This window comes from Carassius carassius, chromosome 6 (genome assembly GCF_963082965.1).
Source record: "Carassius carassius chromosome 6, fCarCar2.1, whole genome shotgun sequence".
NCBI classification, from domain to species: domain Eukaryota; kingdom Metazoa; phylum Chordata; class Actinopteri; order Cypriniformes; family Cyprinidae; genus Carassius; species Carassius carassius.
Window position 1 is genome coordinate 14,890,682 of NC_081760.1, and position 7,315 is coordinate 14,897,996.

Below are 7,315 nucleotides of genomic sequence, written 5' to 3' on the forward strand. Positions count from 1 at the left end.
GCTGAACCATTCTTTTCCCCACAGAAAGGCTGCCAGGACAAGATGATATAGCTCGAAAAGGGGTGAGGATATTAATGGCTGGGGAAAATCTAACGGCTGGGAGGGCCATGTAGAAGCGGACCAGTGATTTTGGTGAAATCCTCCGAAACCGATGGAGGGGGCGGCGGCTTTTGATTATTGGTGATTCCATAGGCTCTCTCTCGCGCACCTGCGTGGTTTAAAACATCCAATAGTTATGATTTGTCAAGAACAAGGGGTTTAGCTCCACCCATGCATGATAATATCGTGCATTGTCGATCTTACAGGCTGACGATATGACGATTTGAAAAATGACCATATCGCTCAACTCTAGCAGGAGCGAGAACTGCTGCGGCACTGAGGAAATATGGAAAAAAGGATCCTGCGAGAGCGGGCACTGCTGCGGCAGTGGAGAAAAACAGATAGAGGCTCCTGCAGGAGCAGGCACTGCTGGGATGCTGGAGTGAGGATGGGCTATTATGGATGGATAAGGGGATGTTTAAAGAGGGTTAGTTATGGTGGGTCACGAGTTTGAGTGAACAGGGATGGACTGGTGTTAAGGGGGTTGGCTGATGAGGGTTCGGTGATCTTCTTTTATATGGAGACATTAGGGTATGGCGGAACAGAGAAGTAATGAGGAGCATGAAAGGAGGAGGAAAGATAGCTGCTGGAGCCACCTACGGAGATGTGCTTACGCTTGGGACGGTTCTGGTAGTGGAATAAAGAGAGGGTAAATGGCGGACATTGGGGCCTGCACCATAAGCGGAGGAATGCTCGCACTTGGGACAGCTCTGGGAGTGGAAGAGAGAGGGGAAAGGAGGGGAATGGCGGACAACGGGGCCTGAGCCAAGGGTGTTCGGAGGGATGGGTAGGGCGGAACATAGAAAAGGAAGGGGGAGCAAGAGAGGAGGAGGAAAGATAGCTGCTGGAGCCGCATGCGGAGACGTGCTCACGCTTGGGACGGCTTCGGAAGTGGATGAAAAGAGGGGGAAAGAGGAGGTGAACGGCGGGTATAGGGGCCTGCGCCAATATGAGAGGCAATGTCACACTGGGGTTAGACTGTGGGGCTGCAGGCCATGAGTAGGGGAGAGGGTTGTCGGAAAAGGGGTTGTGGATGGGTCTGCACCGCTATCGAAGGCATGCTCGCGTTAGCGTCTGTTACGGGAGCTGGAGGCCACTGAAAAGGAAAAAGGAGGTAAGTAGCAGCAGGAAGAAAGTAAGGGTCTGGGTTGCAAGTGGAAGCAGCTTCGCACTTGCTTCACGTGTTGTTGGTCACAGGAAGGGAATCCTGAAGAACCTATGTGCAACCTGCACTACTACCGGAGGCAGCCTCACGCTAGTGTTTACTACGGGAGCTGGAGGCCGCTGAACAGAAAATGGTTTATTAATAGCATGAGGGAGCGGAAGAGTTGTGGGCATTTTTACAAATGGAGGTAGCCTCACGTTTGCTTCAGCTGCTGTAGCTGTAGGCCATGCGAAGGCGTTGGGGTGTGTGAAGTCTTGAACCTGAGTAGCCTGCACTGCTAGCAGAGGCAGCCTTATGCTAATGTCTGCTACTTGAGCTGGAGGACACTAAAAAATAAAAAAGGGGGGGTTAGAAGTAACAGGATGCAAATACTGGGATGTGCAGGCCAGTGTTGCAAGTAAAAGCAGCTTATGCTTGCTTCGGCTGCTGTAGATGTTGGCTACGGGAAAGTAGAGGGATTAGTAACATTAGACAATTCCTCGAGCCTTGTCCACATTAATATGTTCCTGTTGAAAAACATCTTTTTCTCTCGTTTTGGCCTTCCAGCCTTTGAACGCTCTCCAGAGTGGATAAATTTGAAGATGCTGTTTTCACGTTGTAGTATGGACTGTAGAAACAGAGGCTTTGAAAACGAAGCATGTTTAGTCTTGTAACACATTCTACCAATAGACATGTTTATAGCAGTTAACTCGCAGTTATGTGCTATTCACTTTCACATGGTTTCTAAAAATTATTTTGCATGCTTTTCATATTACAGTCCTAAAAGACAACAGAAAATTTACTCACGATTGCTGTCCTGTGGAAAACACGAGGGCAGTTGCGTATTAGATCAATTCTGAGTGATCGCGCCAGTAAATGGTGAAATATTTCCATAAATAAATTGATCCTGCCAGAAAATTTAAATGAAACTTATGTCTGTATCATCTGAGTGAGGTTTGGACATGCACGGTAAGGCAGGTGTAACGTTAATGGGTTCAGACATTTCGGTGTGGATAACAACTGCCTTGTTGGCTTCATGGATAAAAATGGCATCGACATCGGAAAGAATTACGTCATAACATCGTTTAACAAACTTTAGCAGCGAGACCTGCATTTTAGCAGCTTCACCTGAAAAATATTAATTTGCAACACACGGTCTGCGCTACTAGTGGAGGCAGCCTCGAACTGCGTTGCGGCCGGAAGCCGCGGTGAAGGGCTGAGCAGCGGCAGCAAGTGAGTGAGGCTTTGCTTCGGTGAGATCTGGGGCGCGGCCCCATTACTTCTCTGGTGGTGTCGAGCGAGGCGAGCTCGGGGCTTTGCACGGTCTGTTGGCCACAGCGTGTGGCTGTTTGAGAAGAGCAGGTGTCGCGATAACGCTTGATGCTCGGCGGCTGTGTTAGGCGGGATAGGAGTGATCATGGGGCCGGCGAATTGCAGCAGATCTGAAAAAATCCCCGGTCTAACGTTAGATCTCTTCGTTGGATGCAAAATTGGGTCTGTGATGAGATGGCAAACTGCGCGAAACCGAATTCTGAAAGTTGAGAGATAACGAAGGTAGGATGTACTTGATTATTTATAGGCGTTTTCTCGAGCTGATTGGTAACCAGTGTAATTGCTGATGATGATGAACTGGCCGTGATAATTATCCGTGCACGCTTCTCCCGAAATTCGTTTGTGAAACATCACTTGTTAAAATGTTGTTTTCCAAAAAAAAAAATCATCCCTTGTTTTAAATACAAATCTAGAACAAAAGCTAAAATCATGGTTGCACTTATAACGGAAGTTAATGTGGCAAATGTTTTTGGAAATTTGTCTTTTTTTGGAAAAAAGATAAATGACAATTCCTCTGTAAAGCTGTTGAAATCATCCTTTTTTTTTTTTTTTTTTTTTTTACCCAAAATGGTTACCAAGCTTTTATTATTATTATTATGATTATTTTAGTATGCAGGCCCCATTCACATCCATTGTTCCGTTAAATGATCCAACCAAGATGTTTCAAGAAAAATAGGGACTTAATGGTAAGAAAAAAAGAAAAAGTGGAAATTAAAGTTGTGGTAATCAACATTATGCCAAAAATACTGTTGATTGATGATGAACACTAAGTTTACAAAAACTGAAGATGTTTCTTATCTTTAGATATTTGCTGTTTTAATGTCACATGCAATGACATCAGTTCTTTGATTGCGCCTTCAGAGCAGTCATTTCATAATGTGAATATCTGACATGTAATTGTACAGTACTGGCAGCGCACTGGCAACCAGCACTAAAGAATATCACTAATACAGTATACTTGGCATTACAATGTGAGTTGTACATTATGCAACACTACAGTGCAAAACACTATTAAAAATAGAATTTACACCTTAATTAATTACACCTTAGATATATAATATGTATAATGTATAAGAATATCAATATAACATGTTTGCTGTGTAAACTTAGATAGATCAATAGATAAAATCAGTAATATTACAAAGAGAAGTACACAAACAAAAATATTCCAAGTGTGCACACTAACAAGTGACCAAGGTTGAGGATAATTTTGGTTTTTGGAGGTTCTTTGAGCATTTCAGTATCATTCCTGTTGTCATCTCCAAAAGGTGAATGTGTTTCCTCTTCCTCAGAATTCTTATTATAACCACAAAACCACTCAAAACATTTCACACACTGTCTCTTATCTCCACCTACATGATCAATGCCCTGGTGTTTGTGGGTATGTTGAGACTCCAAGTGGCCATTTGAAGGTATTTCAGACCCAGTTTGAATAACCTGAGATGATTGTTTAATTTCCACTTCATCCACTGACTTCTCTTTTTTTGTTTTTACAGACAGCTGATGAATTTGGCCATTCTCGGGTTGATTCCTGTCGCGTAGTCCCCAAAAAGTAGCCGTAGCAATCTGTTCCTTGCTTGGTGGATCTGTGCAAAAACTGATGACTACTGTCACAAGCCCTGAAACCCAAAACAATACAGCCACCACATACATAAAATGAACATCCTTGATGAAAGCAGGGCGGACATCAGTTGTGTCACAGTCCGGCTCTCTATAAACAAAGGCAAGAATGAGTCTTACGGCTCCTAGGAAGAAGCCCACGATGCCACCCCAGAATGCACCGGTCTCATTGCAACGTTTCCAGAGAATGCCAAGCAGGAACAGTGTAGCAATAGGTGGCGTAAGGTAATCAGACACCTCCTGAATGTAGAGGAACATCTGACCACCTTGCATCTCAACGATGAATGGCACCCAAGCTATGCTAATGGCCACAATGAGGATCACAAACATGCGTCCCACCACCATGAGCTCTTTGGAGGAAGCCTGGTAACGTATCATCTTATAGATATCAAGGGTGAAGATAGTACTGGCACTGTTAAAGATTGAGTCTAGGTCGCTCATGAGAGCGGCGAGCATCACCGCCATCATCAACCCTCGTAGACCAACAGGCATGATGTTCATGACGAGGCGAGGATAGGCGATGTTAGTGGAACCAGCTTTGCTGTTACAGACTGCCATGCAGTGCTCCGGACCAATGCAAGCGAGTTCATCAGCAAAGAGCACACGCGAAATCATTCCTGGAATCACAATGATAAACATTGGTAAGACTTTAGGAAGCCGGCCATCAGGGTTGATCCTTTGGCGTGGGCAATATTTCGGGCTGCCAGGACTCTCTGGACTATGACCTGATCTGCGCACCAGTACCAGATCGAGGCTGGAGTCTGGCCCAGAAGAAAAGCAGGCCGCGGCAGGTCTTTGTCCAACGGACCTCTTAAGATCTTGAATGAATCTTGCTTAGGATGCACATGGCAGGAATTTGAGTATGTCATGTTTTTCTCTAGCTCAATGGCAGTGATGTTGGGAAAGGCATTCATGTACTTGGTGCGCAAACCCTCAAGACCTCCTACCTTGACTAAACTAATAGCCATCAGGCACAGTGCTCCCGATATCATGAGGAATGCCTGCAGAGTGTCTGTGTAAATGACCGCCGCCAGGCCGCCTGTGACTGACTGTGAGAAGGGCGGTCATGGTGATGAGCAGGATTATAGATATGTACAGGTTCCAGCCCAAAGATTCCTGGATAAAGAGTGCTCCGGAATAAAGATCCACTGAGAGCTTGGTGAAAATGTAGAGGAGCAGTATTAGGAATGCAAAGAAAACCTTTAACTGCTTACCACCAAATCTTTTGGAGAGGTACTCCGGCATGGTGTACAGTAGGGCTGTCAAAATTGCTCAAAATTGACGTTCGAATATTCCCTCTAAAAAATACACGAATATTCGAACTATTCGAACATATGGTTGCGCATGTTGTCAATGATGCGCATTACGTCAATAACAGGCAAAAATAATACAAAGAGACATAACTACTTGTATAGATAGTCTATTTAAGTTTAAACATATGACAACGTATTACCTACACAAAAACAAGGAAATCAACTAATGGCCAAGACTGCAGACCTCACGCTCTCTCACCCTTACGTCCTCTGCGCATAATGGTTTAAATGAACAAACAAATTTTTGTGCAAGCAATTCAAGGTCGCGACTGTTGTCCCAAATATAGCAGGCTTCATTTAGTGATTGAAACAAATATTATTAATATTAATTGAAGTTTTACAGCATATAGAACTGACATTGAATGCTCCGAGCAAGCTGTGCTGTGGTAAACATAGAACTTTTCCTTGACATGAAACGATAAATAATCAAACCTCGGATGCATTGCTTGACAGAACTCCCCGAAGCGTGCCCCATCCGCGATACTGATCGGTCTCATGTCCTTACAAATGAACGAAATTATTTTATCCGTTATGGCCTCTTGTCGTGTTGCCGACAAAGTGCTTGCGGCGAGCGATGCAAAGTAACGTTAAGTGTCAAGACGTGACTGTTTAGCTGGAGTTCCACACATTATGCCATGCTCATTTGGGTGCACATTTTTGAGATGTGATTGTGACCTCATGTTGCTAGTGGTCGAATGGTATGCTAACTGCTAACTGTAGCTTAAATAGCTTGCATACAACTTTATCGCGCGGGTCAACAATTTTACCTCATTTTCTCTGCTGCGGTCGAGTTGGGCTCTGCACATGCTGGCATCTTCCATGAAGACGCGTCAACTTTCAGCAGTGATGCTGTGCCAGACAGTGCGACTCCTGTGAGGCTGTGACCTGTCCCTGAACCCTCAGGCGCGCTAGCACGCCCACTCGCAAAGCAGACAACCACGCCTCTACTACCGCGGGCCTTTTTTTCCACATTTTTTTTTATTTTTTTTATTCAAATATTAATTTTCACCTTCGAAATTCGTTTTTTTAAAACTATTCGAATACATATTCGAATTTAGAATATTCATTGACAGCCCTAGTGTACACACCTGAGTGGATGTAAACAGGTATGAAGACCCAGCCCAGGAGCTGTAGCAGTAGAATCGCATTGAACTCCCATGCACCTACAGCGAAACCGATTGCTGCACCTGAGCCAGCGAGACCGATGAAGTGCTCACTGCCGATGTTACTAACGAACAACGATGCAACGATCATCATCCAGTTCATGGAATGACCAGCCAGGAAGTATCAACTCACAGTACCTCGATTCACCTTCCACATTGCAAAAAAGCCAAAGCACAAGACAAGAACGAAGTACATGGCAACAACAACAATATCTGCTGCTTCCATTGTTGATGCCATTTTTTAGGTGTTGATAGAACAGGACATACAATTCGGCTGGCCACATATAGCAATGGATTCTGAAAGAGAGAAAATAAATAGCTTTGAAAAAGACATTAACATCACATCAGTTCATCGCAATCTCACAGCGTTCTGTTAATCAATGAAACTGTCTACACTGTACAATGAATATCTTATTTACACAGTATCTACACATTGTTTTAATGAAAGGATTCGCAAGCTTGCAGAACTCACAAACAAAAAAATTACAAAAAACCTCTGAAAATATGACGCTCCCCAGAACACAAATACACACTGGAGCGTTTGCCCAATATGTTTTGCAAATATCAGATGGGATACCCTGATTCCCCAAGGCGCTAAGCAGCCACTTACCTAACTTATTAGTTAAGTCCACCCATGCAGACCA

General features: G+C 44.2%; 1 pseudogene; it reads right to left on the reverse strand.

The window, feature by feature from the left end:
• Positions 1 to 3,191: 3,191 nt before the first annotated feature.
• Positions 3,192 to 5,440, reverse strand: LOC132141883 (sodium/myo-inositol cotransporter-like; annotated as a pseudogene).
• Positions 5,441 to 7,315: the final 1,875 nt, after the last annotated feature.